Source organism: Gorilla gorilla, chromosome X (genome assembly GCF_029281585.2).
Source record: "Gorilla gorilla gorilla isolate KB3781 chromosome X, NHGRI_mGorGor1-v2.1_pri, whole genome shotgun sequence".
Taxonomy (NCBI): Eukaryota; Metazoa; Chordata; class Mammalia; order Primates; family Hominidae; genus Gorilla; species Gorilla gorilla.
The window spans coordinates 112830777-112852053 of record NC_073247.2 but is presented as its reverse complement, the minus strand read 5'-3'; the positions used below and the strand labels follow the sequence as shown (position 1 = coordinate 112852053).

General features: G+C 43.6%; 1 pseudogene; it reads left to right on the top strand.

Annotated features, from left to right (window-relative positions):
• The first annotated feature begins 9027 nt into the window (after positions 1 to 9027).
• On the top strand, positions 9028 to 9161 carry LOC115932591 (uncharacterized; annotated as a pseudogene).
• Positions 9162 to 21277: the final 12116 nt, after the last annotated feature.

Genomic DNA, 21277 nt, shown 5'->3' with positions numbered 1-21277 from the left:
CAATTGCTCTGCTGCCTCTCCTGTAATATTTTTCACTATTAGTGTGGTACTTAAAGTTGTTTAGCACTGTAAATGCTCACGCACACACACACAGAGTTTTGTTTTGTTTTGTTTAGAGATAAAGTCTCACTCAAGTGATCCTCCATCTCAGCCTCCGGAGTAGCTGGGATCACAGGCACATGCCGCCATGCCTGGCTAATTTTTTTAATTTTTGTGGAGTCAGAGCCTTGTGATGTTGTCCAGGCTGATTTCTAACTCCTGGATTCAAGGGATCCTTCCGCCTCGGCCTCCCAAAGTGCTGCAATTACAGGCATGAGCCACGGAGCCCAGCCCTACACGATTTTTTTTTTTTTGAGACCCTGCAGAGGGTCTCCCTCTGCAGCCTCAACCTCGTGGGCTCAAGTGAGAGGCTCTCTCTTGTAGCTGGGACTACAAGTCTCTCAAGTAGCTGGGACTACAGGCACGTGTCACCACACCCGGGTAATTTATTTTTTATTTTCTGTAGACATGGGGCTACCTTATGTCAACCAGGCTGGTCTTGAACTCCTGGGCTCCAGCAATCCTCCTGCCTCGGCCTGCCAAAGCATTGGGATTACAGGCATGAGCCACCATGCTCAGCCCTAAACAATCATTTTTAATGATTGTATAAAACTTTAGCATCACTTGAATGTACTATAGTTCTCATTCATTTTGCATCCTATCGCAAGATATTGATGTTGTTTCCATGGTTTTTACTTTTACAAATAAAAATGTGATGCATGGCCAGGCGTGGTGGCTCACGCCTATAATCTCAGCACTTTGGGAGGCCGAGGCAGGCAGATCACCTGAAGTCAGGAGTTCAAGACCAGCCTGACCAGCATGGTGAAACTGTAACCTCCCAAGGGGTTCACCTTGCCCGCTGCCTAGACAGAGCCCATTCATCAAGACAGAGGAATTGCAACAGAGAAAGAGTAATTCACGCAGAGCCCACATGCGGGAAACCAGAGTTTTATTACTCAAATCAGTCTCCCTGACCATTTGGGGAGCAAAGGTTTTTGTTTGCTTGTTTTGTTGTGCTTTTTTGAGACAAAGTCTTGCTCTGTCGCCCAGGCTGGAGTGCAGTGGTGCAATCTAGGCTTGCTGCAACCTCCACCTCCTGGGTTCAAGTGATTTTCCTGCCTCAGCCTCCCCAGTAGCTGGGATTACAGGCATATGCCACCACACCTGGATAATTTTTGTATTTTTAGTAGAGACAGGGTTTCACCATATTGGCCAGGCTGGTCTCGAACTCCTAACCTCAGGTGATTTGCCCGCCTCGGCCTCCCAAAGTGCTGGGATTACAGGTGTGAGCCACCATGCCTGGCCGGGGAGCAGAGTTTTTAAGGATAACTTGGTAGGTCGGGGAAAGCCAGTGAGCCAGGAGTGCTGATTGGTCAAGGATGAAATCATAGGGAGTCAAAGCTGTTTTCTTGTGCTGAGTCAGTTCCTGGGTGGGGGCCACAAGATCACATGAGCCAGTTTATTGATCTGGGTGGTGCCAGCTGATTTATCAAGTGCAGGGTCTACAAAATATCTCAAACACTGATCTTTGGAGCAGTTTAGGGAGGCTCAGAATCTTGTAGCCTCTAGCTGCATGACTCCTAAACCATAATTTCTAATCCTGTGGCTAATGTTAGTCCTACAAAGGCAATCTAGTCGCCAGGCGGGAAGGAGGTCTGCTTTGGGAAAGGGCTGTTACCATATTTGTTTAAACTATAAACTATAAACTACATTTCTCCCGAAGTTAGTTCAGCCTACCCCCAGGAATGAACAAGAACAGCTTGGAGGTTAGAAGCACGATGGAGTCAGCTAAGTTAGATCTCTTTCACTCTCTCAGTCATAATTTTACAAAGGCGGTTTCAATCCCTCCCTTTGGGTTTTATAATACCTTAATCTTAAGGTATAGGCTATGAAGATGGGAAAAGGCCATCAATCACTCTGGCTTCTTCCTGCTGACAGGGGAAGTAGTGGGATTGGGAGTGAACCCCAAGGTGAGAAGAGTGGAACTGCTTTACAATTAATTGTCTGAGCATACTCATGCCGGCCTGGTTGAGCTTCCAAGGCTTGTATGGCAAAAACATTAGTACTCTCATCTATAGTTTTACTACAGTGTTTAAGTGAGCAGCCTATTTTACCTTATAAGGTAAATAATGAGTCCTAGGATGAGGAGTACAATTCCCAATTTTAAAAGCAGAGATTTGAAAGCATTAGTTTGGGGACTTCTAACCCACAAACAATTTAGAATTTAGTCTAAACTGCAGAAAAAACTCAAGAACAGCTAACAACAGTGTACTATAGTTTTTTGAAGCATAATTTTTCTCTCTCCAGTCCCCATTTTTATTAAAAACAACATGATAGAACGGATTTGTTTACAAAATAAGCTTTAGTCTTACTGTATGTGGCCTGATTATTTGCATAAAGTGCAGCAAGAATATTTTTCACTTAGGCTTTTTTAATTGGCTTTGTTAGAACTCTGTTCCATGAAGAATCTCAGATAAGACGTTTTAAAAGCCGAGCCCAGCCATGGGTTTGCACCCTCAAATACCTATGAGTTGGGCAAATTCCTCTCCTCTTGAGGTCCCAAGATAACTTGGGGTTCCTGGGCCTGTTAGAAAGTGACGTTCTTTACTTACCACAGGACAGGAACCTTGCACAGGGACTCTGTGTGGATAAGGTATGAGGCCAGATGCTTCAATGGGCTTTAATTTGCTCTATAAGTCAACTTTGATTATTTAAAGGAAGCATGCCATTCCAGTCAAAGCCTTGGTAAAATAACCAATTTCTCCAATTGTGTCCTGTTACAAAAGAAAACAAATTCTTATTGAATTTATGCAATTAACTATACTGCCATAAATTGAGAATACTCACAAATAGTTTCCAAATTCTGGAGAAATCAGGTAGAGAGGAACAAATATGCTCCAAATTTTGTCCACAGCAGTATATTTTACTCACTTGTTAACAGTTGCAAATAGCTCTAAAGAAATAAGTTCTCTTGACTCTGAAAACAAAGGGTCTAGCAATGTTTAATACATTAGCTCTCCATGAGAGTCCTAGAAGATTGGTTTTTCCTCTATTCCAATAGCTCAATTTTTAAAGTTATCTGAGACCTGCATTCAGAGTCCTATATCTGATTATAAACTGCCTTTTGAAAAGGACCAAAGGAAGACAAAATGTCTGTGGATGACAAAAGTCTATAGCCACTATTAAAGCTACAATTGGCTAGGAATTTTGGTTACTTCTGTGGCATACAACAATTTTACATAACAATTATGATTATTGATAATGTACACTAAATTATATCAACATTATAGAAGTTTCCCGTAATTTTGGAACACATACCAATAACATATTTATACAAATACAGTCCAAAGAAAACCAAACACCATTCACTCTTCTATTTGAAAGTATTTTTCAATTCTAATTTTACGATCTCCCAGAGTAATTAATCAGAAACTCACATTTAGGAGCACCTGTTAAATTTTATAGCTGATTATAAAATCATCTTTTAAAGAGGACCAAAGTGAGACAACAATTGTCTGTGGATGACAAAAACATTTTAGGGCAGCCACAGTTAAAGGCACAATTGACAAGGAAATTTACCTCTGTGGCACACAGTCATTTAACGTAATAGTTATAATTATTACTGATAACATATACTAAGTCATATTAGAATTATAGCAGTTTTTGGCCAGGTGTGGTGGCTCACGCCTGTAATTCCAACACTTTGGGAGGCCGAGGTGGGCAGATCACGAGGTCAGGAGATTGAGACCATCTTGGCCAACATGGTGAAACCCTGTCTCTACTAAAAATACAAAAATTAGCTGGGCATGGCGGCATGCGCCTGTAGTCCCAGCTACTTGGGAGGCTGAGGCAGGAGAATCGCTTGAACCTGGGAGGCAGAGGTTGCAGTGAGCCGAGATCGTGCCACTGCACTCCAGCCTGGTGACATAGCCAGACTCTGTCTCAAAAAAAAAAAAAAAAAAAAGGAAGAAAGAAAGAAAAAGAATTATAGCAGTTTTACATAATTTTGGAGCATATACCAATGACACATTTACACAAATACAGACCAAAGAAAGCCAAACACCATTTCATATTTGACAATGCTTCCTGTATGGTTTTTGTACCAAATAAGCCAAATGTCATTTTTGGACTTTAGAGGACCTAATATCTAAAATATTAGGTTAGAAAGAGACATAATTTATAATTTGATTTTGGAAAGTTTGTCAAATATCAAAGATTTTTTTTTTTTTTGAGACGGAGTTTCGCTCTTGTTACCCAGGCTGGAGTGCAATGGCACGATCTCAGCTCACCGCAACCTCCGCCTCCCAGGTTCAAGCAATTCTCCTACCTCAGCCTCCCGAGTGGCTGGGATTACAGACATGCACCACCACGCCCGGCTAATTTTGTATTTTTAGTAGAGATGGGGTTTCTCCATGTTGAGGCTGGTCTCGAACTCCTGACCTCAGGTGATCCGCCCACCTCGGCCTCCCAAAGTGCTGGGATTATAGGCATGAGCCACCATGCCTGGCCTTTAAATATCAAAGATTTAAAGCACTGGATATCACAAAATAGAATCCCAGGTTACTATAAGTCATTCATTTGACCAAAATGATAACTCCAAAAAATTGTTTAAAAAAAAAACAACTGTGGCCTGGCGCGGTGGCTCACACCTGTAATCCCAGCACTTTGGGTGGCCGAGACAGGTGGATCACCTGAGGTCGGGAGTTCGAGACCAGGCTGGCCAACATGGCAAAACCCTGTCTCTACTAAAAATACAAAAAATTAGCCAGGCGTGGTGGTGCACACCTGTAATCCCAGCTACTCAGGAGGATGAGGCAGGAGAATTGCTTGAACTCGGGAGGTAGAGGTTGCAGTGAGCCGAGATCGTGCCACCACACTCCAGCCCGGGCGACAGAGGGAGACTCCGTCTCAAAAAAAAAAAAAGAAAACCTTTGCTCTGATGGAGGAGACTTAGTTTTCCAAACAAGACCCAATAAAGATGGCATTAGGCTAACTAAATTTGTCTCTTCTCTCTCCTCCCTTTTTTCCCTGCAATTTACTCAAAGGAAGAAATAAAACCCTTTCATTATCTTTTAACATTACATAAAAATCATCTTCAAAGGAGAAAACCAAATTTCATGTTGGCATTAGTGCATCTTTAATGTTAAGGCTAGTATTTTAAATAACATTTTATATCTCTATCCAGTTTTAATTAGTTTGACCATTAAGGTAAGGTTTTCATGAACTTTTTAGAACGTTCTACAATTTTCCATCAAACAGACCCATTTTTTAAGAAAATCCTCTTCTAAGAAAACCCTGTTTTCTTAGAAAATTGATGGGCCTGGATTCTGGCCCCAGAACAGTATCATTTCAAGGTTTTAACCTACGGAAAAAAGCTAAATAATTTCTTTTAAATCCTAGCCAACTTGTTTATATCCACAGAATTTTTTTTATAAGACTGACCCTTTACAAACCCTTTTCATTTTGCTTAAACCTTCGGTTTTGTTCTGTTACTCTTTTAGGTTAAAACAATCCTTAAGGCCAGGAGCGGTGGCTCACGCCTGTAATCCCAACACTTTGGGAGGCTGAGGTGGGTGGATCACAAGGTCAAGAGATCTAGACCATCCTGGCCAACATGGTGAAACCCTGTCTCTACTAAAAATATAAAAATTAGCTGGGCATGGCGGCACATGGCTGTCGTCCCAGCTACTCAGGAGGCTGAGGCAGGAGAATCGCTTGAACCCGGGAGGCAGAGGTTGCAGTGAGCCGAGATCACGCCACTGCACTGCAACCTGGCGACAGAGGGAGACTCTGTCTCAAAAAAAAAAAAAAAAGACAATCTTTAAAACCCTCTGAACTAGACAAAATTACATTCCCTTTAACAAAAGCCATATTCCCAATGCTTTTACATGTATGTAAAACTGTTTCTCCAGTGTTCTCAATTACATGTTACAAAGTTAACTCTTAGCAACTTTTATTTTTAGTGAAAAACCTGATAAGTAAGTAATTTTAATTAGGTACTAGGGGTGGAGCCTAGGACAGACGGAAATGAAGATAAGGTCTGACTCTTTTTAGCACAGCTAGCTGGCATAGCTCTCTATATGTCCCCAGGCCTTATCTATAATCCAATGCTCCAAAGTAGGTGAATCGAACAATTTTCAAAAGTCAAAGAAAGTATGACCTTAAAGCATTTAGCAAATCTGATATCTGACCTTAATTTAGAACAAATGTCTGCATTTTCAAGACATTTTATTTCACCAATAATCTTTAAAACTGTTTTTATTTCCAAAAGATTACTAAAGTCTTGCGAACAAAAAAGCATTAGTTTCTATTTTTCTGACAAAATATTTAAGTGCTTATTTTTCTAAGCCAATTAATCAAAGGGGTTTTCGTTTGTTTGTTTTTGTTGTTGTTTTTTGTTTGTTTGTTTGTTTTTTGAGACAGAGTTTCACTTTTGTCACCCAGGCTAGAGTGCAGTGGCACGATCTTGGCTCACGGCAACCTCCACCTCCCTGGTTCAAGCGATTCTCCTGCCTCAGCCTCCTAAGTAGCTGGGATTACAAGCGTGTGCCACCATGCCCGGCTAATTTTTGTATTTTTAGTAGAGATGGTTTCACCACGTTGGCCAGGCTGGTCTCAAACTCCTGACCTCAGGTGATTCCCCCCCACCTCGACCTCCCAAAGTGCAGGGATTACAGGCATGAGCCACCACGCCCGGCAATCAGAGCTCTTTTATATATAAACATCACACACACACACACACATACACACACACACACACACACACACACAAAATATATGTAAATACAGACAGACAGAAGATTCGGCACTTGTAAGAGCCACCGCACCCAGTCTCTATGCATTTTTTTTTTTTTTGAGACGGAGTCTCGCTCTGTCACCCAGGCTGGAGTGCAGTGGCGCGATCTCGGCTCACTGCAAGCTCCGCCTCCCGGGTTCACGCCATTCTCCTGCCTCAGCCTCCCGAGTAGCTGGGACTACAGGCGCCCGCCACTACGCCCGGCTAACTTCTCTATGCATTTTTTAAAGAGTTATTCCTGGCTGGGTGTGGTGGCTCACGCCTGTAATTCCAACACTTTAGGAGGCCAAGGCAGGAGGACCACTTGAGCCCAGGAGTTCCAGATCAGCGTGGCAACATAGTGAGACCCCATCTCTACAATGAAATTTAAAAAAAAATTAGCTGTGTGTGTGGGCATGAGCTCATAGTCCCAGCTACTTGGGAGGCGGAGGAGGGAGGATATCTTGAGCCCGAGTTCAAAAGAGTTATTCTTAGGAGTTTTATGCTATTTTTGTCATTATTAATGCATTTTTATTCCATTATATCTTCTAGCTAGTTGTTGCTGGCTTACAGGAAAACTATTGATTGTTATTTGGCCACTTTTCTGAACTCTCTTCTTAAATATCTGAGTGTTTCAATTGATTCCCTTGGGTGTTCTCTTGATAGAGAAACAAATTAACTGGAAATAATGGTAATTTCTGTATCTCTTTCAATAGTTATTCCTAATTTCTTTTTCAAATCTTACAGTATTAGCTACAAGTCAGCTTTTAACATTTACTTGGCCTGGGCCAAGAGTACAATTGGAGGCCTACTTACAACACATCAAGGAACCATGAATTGGAACACAAAGAGAAGCAAGAAAACCTATGCTTGTTACTACTGGGAAACAATCATTGTTATGGAAGAATTTATTGCTCTTGAGACAGAAAGGATTTGACAAGTTAATTTGTCTTTTTTCTCACTAAGCACATCTGCTACTCAGATTTTCCTTGTACTTCTAAGCAGTGTCTGATATCAGCAGCAGCATAACTCACAAAACTTCATGGCTTGTAGATGGATTTGCCTTTTGTTCCAAGTATATAGATTGAGAGATAGGAAGTATTCCCCTTAAGTTTGAATGATGTTAATCATGAGAATGGAGGTTTAGGATTATGTGGTGTGCTGTACCAACACTAAGTACTAGATCCCAAGTGACACAAGTGCTTGTGTCTTTTTAAATAAATTTGAGTATTTACAATATGAGATATCCTTTAAAGCATGAGCCGCAGGGCAGAAGCCCCTCTTGCCCAGGTCTAAGGATGATACTGGTTATTCAGAACACTATTAAGCACTTGTAAATGGCAGCAGCCTAGCTTTGTCCTTGACTCCAGTGAGAATGCTTTTAGTTAGAAGAAAGCTATTATTTACAGAGAGTTTGGCCAGGCGCAGTGGTTCACGCCTGTAATCCCAGCACTTTGGGAGGCTGAGGCAGGCGGATCACCTGAGGTCAGGAGTTTGAGACCACCCGGTCCAACATGGTAAAACTCCATCTCTACTAAAAATACACACACACAAACACAAATTAACTGGGCGTGGTGGTGGGCGTCTGTAATCCCAACTACTTGGGAGGCTGAGGCAGAAGAATCACTGGAACCCCGGAGGCAGAGGTTGCAGTGAGCCGAGATCATGACACCATACTCCAGCCTGGGCGACAGAGTGAGGCTCTGTCTCAAAAAAAAAAAAAAAATTATGGAGGGTTTATCATGTATCAAGTGCCATTCTAAGTGTTTTGCCTACATAATCTCATTCATTCAATACAGCAACCCCCCAAAGTAGGAACTATTATTATTAGGTTTTGATTTATTATGTAATTTGCTCAAAGTCACATGCCTATATATTCCTGAGCTGGGATTTTTATATTTTTTTAATAAAAATAGAGACAGGGTCTCACCATGTTGCCCAGGCTGGTCTTGAACTCCTGGGCTCAGAGGATCCTCCCACCTGGGCCTCCCAAAGTGCTGGGATTACAGGTGTGAGCCACCTCACCCACACATAAACTGAGATTTTAAACCCAGGTTAGTCCGAAACCAAAAGCCCATTTTATTAACTACCACATTTTTACTAACTTCCTTTTTCTCATTTATCATAATGTTGGCTATTGGTTTGAGATGGATATGCTTTATCTTTACTTGGCTCTAGAGGCAAAATAGATTACTGGATTTTTTTTTTTTTTTATCGCTTCTTGGCCTTTTGGTTAAGATCAAGTGTAGAATACTGGATTTTTTATTTTTATTTTTTTCCAGATGGAGTCTTGCTCTGTTGCCCAGGCTGGAATGCAGTGGCACGAGCTCGTCCCACTGCAACCTCCACCTCCCGGGTTCAACCAATTCTCTTGCCTCAGCCTCCCAAGTAGCTGGGATTACAGGCGCCCACCACCATGCCTGGCTAATTTTTGTATTTTTAGTAGAGATGGGGTTTCACAATGTTGGCTAGGCTGGTCTTGAACTCCTGACCTCAGGTGATCCACCCACCTCGGCCTCCCAAAGTGCTGGGATTACAGGCATGAGCCACTGTGCCCCTCTAGAATACTGGATTTTTTACTTTATCTTGGAACTGAGCTGAGATCCAATACTTGATTCCCACAAAGGGGCGGCCTTCTTTATTGTCTGTTAAGGCCTAAGAAATTCTGCTGTTTTCTCTCTCATTCCTTACATCCTAATGCGTAGATTCTTGTAGTTTTTTGCTTAAACTATAAAGGTCTCTGGGTGGTGAGTGCACCAGGGTTCACCAATTCACATGCCTACTAGGGGTGAGGAATAAATGCATAAACCTGGTGAGACATTGAGCAATAGATATTGAGTTTTTTGGCTTGTGACCCCTGAATACTCTGGAAATTCTGGGTTGACCACTAATTAGGCCACCAGTTATAGTGCAGACCATCATGTACTCTTCAGTGGTTCTCAGAATGGGTCTGAGAACCCCAAGCGGTCTATTATTTCCTCAAGGTAATTAATGGGCTGGTCTCTAAGAATATTAGTGTTACTTTGTTTCTGTTTTGCTTTTACTTGGTGTCTTAACCAAAGAAGCATCATTTTCCCTTTTTATTTTTATTTTTATTTTTTATTTTTCGAGACGGAGTTTCGCTCTTGTTGCCCAGGCTTGAGTGCAATGGCGCAATCTCGGCTCACCGCAACCTCTGCCTCCGAGGTTCAAGCGATTCTCCTGCCTCAGCCTTCCCGAGTAGCTGGGATTACAGGCATGCACCACCATGCCCGGCTCATTTTGTATTTTCAGTAGAGATGGGGTTTCTCCATGTTGGTCAGGCTGGTCTCAAACTCCTGACCTCAGGTGATCCGCCCGTCTCTGCCTCCCAAAGTGCTGGGATTACAGGCGTGAGCCACCGTGCCCGGCTTTCCCCATTTGTTATGAAATAGGTTTCCTATGACATGTACCAGGTAGGTGGTCTGCATAGCCTTTTACCTTCTCACAGGTGGTCCCCATTGAAAGACCATGAAATCCATAGCAGAATAACATAACCACACCTCCCATAGGGTCACAACTTCATGACTTGCTCTGCAGGATGAAAGGGGATGCCTTAATTTTTTTTTTCCTTTTTGAGGTGGAGTCTCTCTCTGTTGCCCAGGCTGGAGTGCAGTGGCATGATCTTGGCTCACTGCAACCTCTGCCTCCTGGGTTCAAGCGATTCTCCTGCCTCAGCTTCCCAAGTAGCTGGGATTACAGGCAAACGCCAACATGCCTGGTTAGTTTTTGTATTTTTAGTAGAGATAGGGTTTCACCATGTTGGCCAGGCTGGTTTTGAACTCCTGATCTCAGGTGATCAACCTGCCTTGGCCTCCTAAAGTGTTGGGATTACAGGCATGAGCCACCACACCTGGCCGGGATGCCTTAATTTTATCACCAGCTATCGTCTAGGGAGTAATCACTCTGTGCTAGGCATTGTACAATTACAGTCCATTACATACACCAGTACATTCAATCCTTCATGACAGCCCATGAAACAAAGCCCAGTGGGTTTTATTAGTATGCCAATTTTTATAGATGGGAAAATTGGGGCTCAGAGCAGTTCGGCCATTTGCCCAAGGTCATCTTCTCATAAGTAGCAGAGCTAGAAATGAAATCTGCACAACAGCAGAGCCTAATTTTTTTTATTATACTTTAAGTTCTAGGGTACATGTGCACAATGTGCAGGTTTGTTACATAGGTATACATGTGCCATGTTGGTTTGCTGCACCCATTAACTCGTCATTTACATTAGGTATTTCTCCTAATGCTATCCCTCCCCCTGCCCTCCACCCCATGACAGACCCCAGGGTGTGATGTGTTCCCCACCCTGTGTCCATGTGATCTCATTGTTCAATTCCCACCTATGAGTCAGAACATGTGGTGTTTGGTTTTCTGTCCTTGTGATGGTTTGCTGAGAATGATGGTTTCCAGCTGCATCCATGTCCCTGCAAAGGACATGAACTCATCCTTTTTTATGGAGCAGAGCCTATTTTCTTGAATAGGCTCTTAACCTTCTCTGGCATTAGTATCACCTGGAAATTTATTTTTAATGCATATATCTGAGGCCTGCCCACAAAGATTTGTGTTTAATTGGTCTAAAGTAGGGTCCCTGGTACAGGTATTTTGAAAAAGCTTCCCTGCCAGGTGTGGTGGCTCACACCTGTAATCCCTGTACTTTGGGAGGCTGAGGCGGGCAGATCACCTGAGGTCAGGAGTTCGAGACCAACCTGGCCAACATGATGAAACCCCATGTCTACTAAAGATACAAAAAATAGCCAGGCGTGGTGGCAGGTGCCTGTACTCCCAGCTACTCGGGAGGCCTGAGACAGGAGAATCACTTGAACCCAGAAGGCAGAGGTTACGGTGAGCTGAGATTGTGCCACTGCACTCCACCCTGGGCAACAAGAATGAAACGCCATCTCAAAAAAAAAAAAAAAAAAGCTTCCCAATGACCTGATGTGCAGTCACCCTAATGAACACTGATCTTTGCTTCATTGCCTAAAAACTCAGTGACCTCAGCTGTACCGCAGGGAAATACAAGGCATAAGGTGGAAAAATTGAAATAAAAAGAGAAACAAGGTTATGGTAGTGTGTTATCTTCAATGTGTGCCTCTCTCTCTGTCTACTGTAGGCAATATATGTTCTTTATAAGGTAGGTGTGAATAGCAGCTCTGAGTTGAGCTTGCACGATAATGGCTCTTTCCTCAGCTTCACAAGATAGTGCTAATCGAGACCCTCCACAGGATCAGGCTGAATGTGTCAGATATATCAAAAACCTCAGCTGACAGGTAGCTATACTTGGCAAATACTGCTCTTCGATTTTAACTCTTTGAGTTTCTTCCAAAAGAGAACTAAGATAACATTGTACATGCATCAGCTTTTGGTAGCAGTCAAGACTAAGAAACTGAGCCGAACCCGGGATATGCCCAGCTCTTTGCAGAAATACTGTGTTCTGTGAGCACAGCCTCTGTACTGTGTACTCCTCCAGAGTGGAATCTCTTGCCTATTGTCTGGTCTTCCTGGAGAGATAGGGACAGACCTGAACATCCCCCAGGATCTCTGAACATTGAGCCCTAAGAAAAGCACAAGCTCCCTATTGCGCACAAGTTCCTTCTCAGCTTCATTACAGTGATAGGCTCTTCTGCCCGTTAAGGGAGGCACTGGAGTACAAAGCAGAGTTCCTCTGAGTGTACTCTCCAGTCCAGCAACATCAGCATCACTTGGGAATTTTTTAGAAATGCATATTCTCAGGTCTACTGAATCAGGAAACTCTGGAGATGGGACCCAGCAATCTGTGTTTTAACAAGCCCTCCAGAGAATTCTGATGCACACTAATGCTTGAGAATCACTGGTTAAAAGTTGAAAGATAGAAAGTGGAGACATGGGGCCAGGCACGGTGGCTCACGCCTGTAATCCCAGCACTTTGGGAGGCCGAGGAGGGCGGATCACAAGGTCAAGTGTTTGAGACCAGCCTGGCCAACATGGTGAAACCCCATCTCTACTAAGAATACAAAAATTAGCCAGGCTTGGTGGTGTGTGCCTGTAATCTCAGCTACTCGGGAGGCTGAGGCAGGAGAATGACTTGAACCCGGGAGGCGGAGGTTGCAGTGAGCCGAGATTGTGCCACTGCACTCCATCCTGGGCAACAGAGCAAGACTCTGTCTCGAAAAAAAAAAATAAAGAAGTGGAGATATGGGCATCAGATAGCTGAATTCAAGTTTTGGTTCCACCACTTACTGTGTGGCCTTGAACAAGTTAGTTACCCCTCTCTAAGTCTCAGCTACCTCCTCTGTAAAATACAGGTACCACTTTTCTCACGTGTAAAATAAGGACCCACATGAGATAATGCACGTTGTGCACTTAGCACAGTGTGAGGCACAGAGTAAGGATTCAATACATGTTGAATATTCGTTATTATTACATGTGTAGTTCTGGATAATCATTTTCATTTCCAACTAATTGTTTTTCTTTGGCAAAATAAAAATTATAAGTTCAGAAACTGGGCAGATGTGGTGGCTCACGCCTGTAATCTAGCACTTTAGGACGTCGAGCGGGGTGGGTCATTTGAGGTCAGGGGTTTGAGACCAGCTGGGCCAATATGGCAAAACCCTGGCTCTTCTAAAAATACAAAAATTAGCCGGGCATGGTAGCACATGCCTGTAATCTCAGCTACTTGGGAGGCTGAGGCAGGAGAATTGCTTGAACCCAGGAGTCGGAGGTTGCAGTGAGCTGAGATCACACCACTGCACTCCAGCCTGGGCAACACAATGAGACTCTGTCTCAAAAAAAAAAAAAGTTCAGAAACCAAATAACACATCTTGATAATGCAATGGGGATGGGGCAGAAAGTATTTCATCTACCAGTTTCTTCCTTTCTTTCTTTCTTTCTTTTTTGAGATGGAGTTTCGCTCTTGTTGCCCAGCCTGGGTGTGATCTTGGCTCACCGCAACCTCCATCTCCCGGGTTCAAGCAATTCTCCTGCCTCAGCCTCCTGAATAGCTGGGATTACAGGCATGCGCTACCACGCCCAGGTAATTTTGTATTTTTAGTAGAGACAGGGTTTCTCCACGTTGGTCAAGCTGGTCTCGAACTCCCGATCTCAGGTGATCTGCCCACCTTGGCTTCCCAAAGTGTTGGGATTACAAGCGTGAGCCATTGAGCCTGGCCTCATCTACCAGTTTCTTTACAGAATCATGGAACATAAAAGTGAGCATAATAGCCAAGATATAGAGTCAACCTAAATGCCCATCAACGATAGACTGGATCAAGAAAATGTGGTACATATACCCCATGAAATTCTGTACAGCCATAAAAAAGAACGAGATCATGTCCTAAGTGAATTAACGCAGGAAACCAAATACCACGTGTTCTTACTTACAAGTGGGAGCTAAACATTGAGTACACATGGACACAAAGAGGGGAACAATAAACACCAGGGTCTGGTGGTGGAGGGTGGAGGGTGGGAGGAGGATTGAAAAACTTCCTATTGGGGCTGGGCGCGGTGGCTCATGCCTGTAATCCCAGCACTCTGGGAGGCTGAGGCAGGCAGATCCCTTGAGGTCAGGAGTTCGAGACCAGCCTGGTCAACATGGTGAAACCCCATCTCCACCAAAAATAGAAAAAATAGCCAGGCGTGGTAGCATGTGCCTGTAGTCCCAGCTACTCAGGAGGCTGAGGCAGGAGAATCTCTTGAACCTGGGAGGTGGAGGTTGTAGTGAGCCGAGATTGTGCCACTGCACTCCAGCTTGGGCGACAGAGGGAGATCCTGTTTAAAAAAAAAAAAAAAGCAAAAAGAAAGAAAGAAAAAAGAAAGACTACCTATCAGGTACTATGCTTACTACCTGAGTGATGAAATAATCTGTACACCAAACCCCTGAGACATGCAATTTATCTATATAACAAACCTGCACATGTACCCCTGAACCTAAAATAAATGTTAAAAAAAATTTTAAAAGGCCAGGTGCAGTGGTTCACGCCTGTAATCCCAACACTTTGGGAGGCTGAGCTGGGAGGACCACTTGAGCCCTGGAGTTCGAGACCAGTCTGGACAACATGGCGAATTTGGTGTCTCTACCAAAAAATTTTAAAAAATTAGCTGGGGCCGGGCACAGTGGCTCACGCCTGTAATCTCAGCACTTTGTGGGGCCGAGATGGGCAGATCACCTGAGGTCGGGAGTTCAAGACCAGCCTGGCCAACATGGTGAAACCCCGTCTCTACTGAAAATACAAAAATTAGCCAGGCATGGTAGTGCACGCCTATAAACCCAGCTACCTGGGAGGCTGAGGCAGGGAGAATTGCTTGATCCTTGGAGGCAGAGGTTGCAGTGAGCCAAGATTGTGCCACTGCATTCCAGCCTAGGTGACAGAGCGAGAGTCCGTCTCAAAAAAAAAAAAAAAATTAACTGGGTGTGGTGGTGCGTACCTGTGGTCCCAGCTGCTTGGGAGGCTGAGGTGAGAGGACCACTTGAGCCCATGAGCTTGAGGCGGCAATTAACTGTGATCACACCACTATACTCCAGCCTGGGTGACAGAAGGAGATCCTGTTTCAGAAAAAAGAAAGTAAGTAGACTTCTCCACTCCCTCTGCTTCGCTTGACTAGTCTAAGGAGGGAGAAAAAAAGGAAGAAAAGTAGAAAGTAGTGTCTTTATTAAGAATTTACTGATGATGATTTGGAAAGGATGGAAATTATAGCCTCTGGGGAGTTGTAGAATTTGTGCCCTTGGTGTTGAGTCTCAGGCATGAAGCCCAGGTTCATGTACTGATGACATTCCAGTGTGGAGCAGGACCCAGGATAGAAGTTCCTATGCTATTTGTCTACATCTAGCTTTGAGGAATGAGCCACCAGTACTGGAATGCTATTAACATTGAATTGCAAATTTCAACACTATAAAAAGCAAAGGGTTGGGACTATAAAAAGTGAGAAAATGAACATCAGCACCAGCCATGTAAATGTAAAGTAGTAAATATCTATGTTACCCTAGAAACCAGAAGTATAAAGGTAACTAGGTAGTTTGGTGACAGTTTCCAAGGTAATTCCTGCCACAGACAACATAAGAGCTTTCCTGTTATGTTAACTTTTTCTCTACATGCCCACCGGACCTTCACTCAATTCCACTATTTCCTCCCTCTCCCAAAAGACTCCCTCTCTGATTTCCCTATTTTTGTTAGTTTCAGTGCCATTCTCCTAAGTACTATCGGCAGAAACCCTAGATGTTTATCAGTGAACTGAAGGGCCCCCAAAGTAATATGTGTCTCCAAACTTAAGAGACACAGTTTAGAGGAAAATCAGACACATAATTTGGGAAATGATAAACTCTTCAATTGAAAAAATTAAAAAAAAAAAAAAGGCTCACAGTGGATGAAACTAGCCAGCTGTGACTCTTCCCAGAAGCGACTTCTGGTAAATATAATTTGTAGATATATGCAAATAAGATTAAGATGCTTCCCAATATCTCACCTGGGAGCTACCAACCTAGAATGTAATTCATGTAAGACAGCTGTTACCTTGGAAACTGTGACATGTAATGAGAACAGGAGGCAGGTAATATTGTAATGACAGATTCTGATAACTAGTTACAGATGGTGAAAAAAAGAACATTGGAGAGTCAGTGTTTATGCACTACTATTCAAATGACAGGACACAAATAACCCAGTCTGGTACACAAATAACCCAGTCAAAGACCTCCCTTAAAACCATTCAGCCGGCCAGGCACCGTGGCTCACGCCTGTAATCCCAGCACTTTGGGAGGCTGAGATGGGCGGATCACATGAGGTCAGGAGTTTGAGACCAGCCTGGCCAACATGGCGAAACCCCATCTCTACTAAAAATACAAAAATTAGCCAGGCATGGTGGCACATGCCTGTAATCCCAGCTACTTGGGAGGCTGAGGCAGGAGACTTGCTTGAACCCGGGAGGTGGAGGTTGCAGTGAGCTGAGATTGCACCATTGCACTACAGCCTAGGCAACAAGAGCGAAACCTAACAAACAAACAAACAAACAAAAAAACCCATTCAGCTCCATTTGTTCAAGTTACAGATGACCATCTGATTACTAGTTTGGTTTCAAGGGTATATTAATAGCTGGTAGGTATGACCCTAAATAATAGATAAGACTTCCTGTCACTAGAAACTATATTTATCGCTGGCATTTATTTGACTTGTAAACCAATATCTTCTTCTTCTTCTTCTTCTTCTTCTTATTATTATTATTTTGAGATGGAGTTTCACTCTTGTTGCCCAGGCTGGAGTGCAACAGCGCTATCTCAGCTCACCGAAACCTCTGCCTCCTGGATTCAAGAGATTCTCCTGTCTCAGCCTCCCGAGTAGCTGGGATTACAGGCATGCACCACCACGCCCGGCTAATTTTGTATTTTTAGTAGAGACGGGGTTTCACCATGTTGGTCAGCCTGGTCTTGAACTCCCAACCTCAGGTGATCCACCCGCCTTGGCCTCCCAAAGTGCTAGGATTACAGGCGTGAGCCACTGTGCCTGGGCCTTTTATTATTATTATTTTTTATTGAGACGGAGTCACTCTGTCACCCAGGCTGGAGTGCAGTGGTGTGATCTCGGCTCATTGCAACCTCCACCTCCGGGGTTCAAGCAATTCTCCCACCTCAGCTTCCTGAGTAGCTAGGATTACAGGTGTGTGCTGTCGCCCCCGGCTAATTTTTTTTTTTTAATTTTTAGTAGAGAAGAGGTTTCGCCATATTGGCCAGGCTCGTGTGGAACTACTGACCTTGAGTGATCCGCCCACTTCAGCCTCCCAAAGTATTGAGATTACAGGAGTGAGCCACTGCACCTGGCCCATATCTCTATTTTCATAGAATAGATTCCTAGAGGGAGAATTTCTGGGGCAAATGCTATGAAATTTTTTAAGACTCGTGATTCTATTTGCTTTCTAGGAAGCATCAATTTACAATCCCACAGGCAGTGTATGAAGGTTTCTGCCTCACTGCTCATGGTCTACTTTGAGAAATATGTGTTCCTTTTTTTTTTTTTTGTGACAGAGTCTCGCTGTCTGTCACCCAGGGAGTGCACTAGCACAGCACTGTCACGGCTCACTGTAGCCTTGACCTCCTGGGCCCAAGCAATCCTCCCACCTCAGCCTCCTGCTAGCTGGGACCACATGCATGCGCCACCATGCCTGGCTAATTTTTTAATATTTTGTAGAGTCGTGGTCTCTTGATATTGCCCGAGCTGGTCTCAAACTCCTGGGCTCAAGTGATCCTCTTGCCTCGGCCTCCCAAAATGCTGGGATTATAGGCGTGAGCCACTGTGCCTGGCATAGTTCTTTTTAAATCTTAATTAACTTCACAGGTAAAAGAGTATTATCTAGTTTGTATACTTTGCATGTTCTGTGATTACTAGTGAGTTAGAACAAAACACCTTACTGAGCAATCAGATTTCTTTTCCTGGAAATTCTCTCTCCATGCCTTTGTCAAAGTCTTTATTGAGGACATCGTGTTCTTCTTGTAAGTTTATGTAAGCTTTTTATCAAGAAAGATAATGACTCTTTGCTATACTTGTATATATTTTTCTGCTTGTTTTTTATGATTTCATTTTGTTAATTATGTTTTTGTCATGTCAAGTTCTTAAGGTTAAGTAGTAAAATCTACCTACTTAGTGTTTTTTTTTTCTGCTGCTTTTAAGTTTATGATGTCTTCTCCCATCCAAATTTTAGATGCATAATCATCTACATCTTATTCTAGGGCTTTTATGGTTTGATTTGATTGTTGCCCAGGCTGGAGTGCAGTGGTGCCATCTCGGCTCACTGCAACCTCTGCCTCCTACGTTTAAGCGATTCTCGTGCCTCAACCTCCTGAGTAGCTGGGATTACAGGCACCTGCCACCATGCCCGGCTAATTTTTGTTTTTTTTCTTTTTTTATTAGAGACAGGGTTTCACCATGTTGGCCAGGCTGGTCTTGAACTCCTGACCTCAGGTGATCTGCCTGCCTCGGCCTCCCAAGGTGCTGGGATTACAGGCGTGAGCCACTGCACCTGGCCTATGGTTTGATTTTTTTGATCTCCAACTAATTCATCTGAGATTTCAGTTGGTGTGTGGTAGTCGGAGCTCAGATTTTAATGGGCATCACCTGGTATGCTTGTTACAACCCTAGATATTCCTGAACCCTATAACTGCCCTATGGGTTCTTCCTGCCCACTGCACAAACAAGACAGACCATGGCATTGCAGTAGAGAAAGAGTTTAATTGACACAAGGCCGGCCAAACCATCTCCTCAAAGTATCAAAGTATCAAAGGTTAGGGGTTTTTCAAAGGTAGTTTGGGGGAAGGAGTGGGGGTGGCTAGGCAATGGGTGCTGATTGCTTGGGTTGAAAATGAAATCATAGGGATTGGAAGCTCTCCTCTTGCACTGAGTCACTTCTGGGTGGGACCACAGGAGTGGTTGGTGGGTACAGGTGGAGCCATGGGTGTCAGACATCCAAAAGACCTGGAGACATCTCAAAAGGCCAATCTGAGGTTCTACAATAGTCATGTTATCTGCAGGAGTAATTGGAATAGTTGCATATTTTGTGACCTCTGGAATAACGGCTGGCAATCATTTAACTATGCCTACATCTTAGTATAATGCAGGCCCCTCTCATCCTCCTAACCTGGTTGGTGGCCTTTCATTAGTTTTACAAGGGTGGTTTAGTTTTTGGGAAAGGCTGTTATCATTTAAACTATAAACTAATTTTCTCTCAAAGTTAGCGTGGCCCATGCCCATGAATGGCCAAGGACAGCTTGAAAGTTGAAGGCAAGATGGAGTCAACCATGTCAGATTTCTCTTAATGTCATCATTTTGCAAAGGCAGTTTCAGTGACCTGGAAGCTGAGGGAGACTGTTGCATACATTCAGATGGGAGGTCATAAGTTTCTGTGCTAAGGCAAGCTATACTGCATACTGCAAAAGTTTCTCAAAATATGGTCAGGGACATCTGCAACATAATCAGCTTGGATGTTTGTAACACATATGGATTCTGAGTCCCATCCCACACTTACTGAATTGTCCCACCCCACACCTACTGTGGTCCCGACCCAGGAGCAGACTCAGTCCAAGAGGGCCATTTTCCATACCCCTATGATTGCATCCCCAACCAAAGGGGAAGAGGAGGTGATGAAAGGTGTAGAGATGTGTATGCATATAACTATAACTGCCTACCAAACTATCTTTGAAAAATTCTAGCCTCCAAATTTTCAGGGAGATTGATGTGAGTAATAACTCCATCTCTTACATGTTGTGGCCAAGCTCTCATCAATTAAACTCTTTTTTTTTTTTGAGATGGAGTTTTGCTCTGTCACCCAGGCTGGAGTGCAGTGGCGTGATCTTGGCTCACTGCAACCTCAGCCTCCTGGATTCAAGTGATTCTCCTGCCTCAGCCTCCCAAGCAGCTGGGATTACAGGCACCCACCACTATACCCAGCTAATTTTTGTATTTTTAGTAGAGATAGGGTTTCCCCATGTTAGCCAGTCTGGTCTTGAACTCCTGACCTCAGGTGATCCGCCCACCTCGGCCTCCCAAAGTGCTGGGATTACAGGCATGAGCCGCCGTGCCCGGCCTAAACTCTTTCTTTACTGCAATGCTGTGGTCTCAGTGAATTGATTTTGTCTGTGCAGTGAGCAGGAAGAACTGGTCAGGTGATTGCATCACTACATCCTAAAATCCATCTATTATCTTGCAGAAACATCTTATGAAAAAAAAACCCAAAAACTCTTCATTAGCTTCCTATTGATACAGGAACTAGCTCAAACTCCTCATCCCAGCCCTCCAGACCCTTTGTTATTTTCCCTGACCTGTCTATCTGATCAGCCAGTGGCCAATGGCTTAAGCACCAAACTCTTATCTAGCCAGGTCTGCCTCCTCATGGGCCTTGTACAATTATTACTCATTTCCTCTTTTCATGCTGCAGCCCCAGTTCCTCTCAGATTATTCATATCCTATGCATTCAACTCAATTATCACATTCTTTTCCTTCCTTTGGTACCAAGATGATGGCCGTTTTCTGAGACTTACCAAAGCCCCAATTGTTGTGTATTCTCACACTGAGTATTATCTTCCTATCAGGTCACACAATCTTTGAGGGTGTGGTCTGTGAATCTATCCCTCATAGCATATAGCACGGTCCTAGGTGCACCAAAGAACTTGTTTAATGGAACCAAACCAGCCCTAAATGCCAACTAATTTTTGTAAGAGTTAAAGAAAGAGGAAAGAAACATGAAAAGTGGCTCAACAGACAAAGACAGGTTTATTTTGGATAATCAACTGGAGAGGGTCTTCTGGCCGATTTTGGTCAGGAGTGCTCTCTCTTACAGACTAAGAGTATTTATTGGTTTTAGGGTGAGGGAGCTTATTACAGGCTTGGAATGTTACTGTGGCGGGGAGAAGTTTATTGCAGGGTTGGAATGTCTCTGGTTGGAGGGGAGGTTACTTGGGGCTGGCATGTCTCTGGTTGGGGAGGGGTT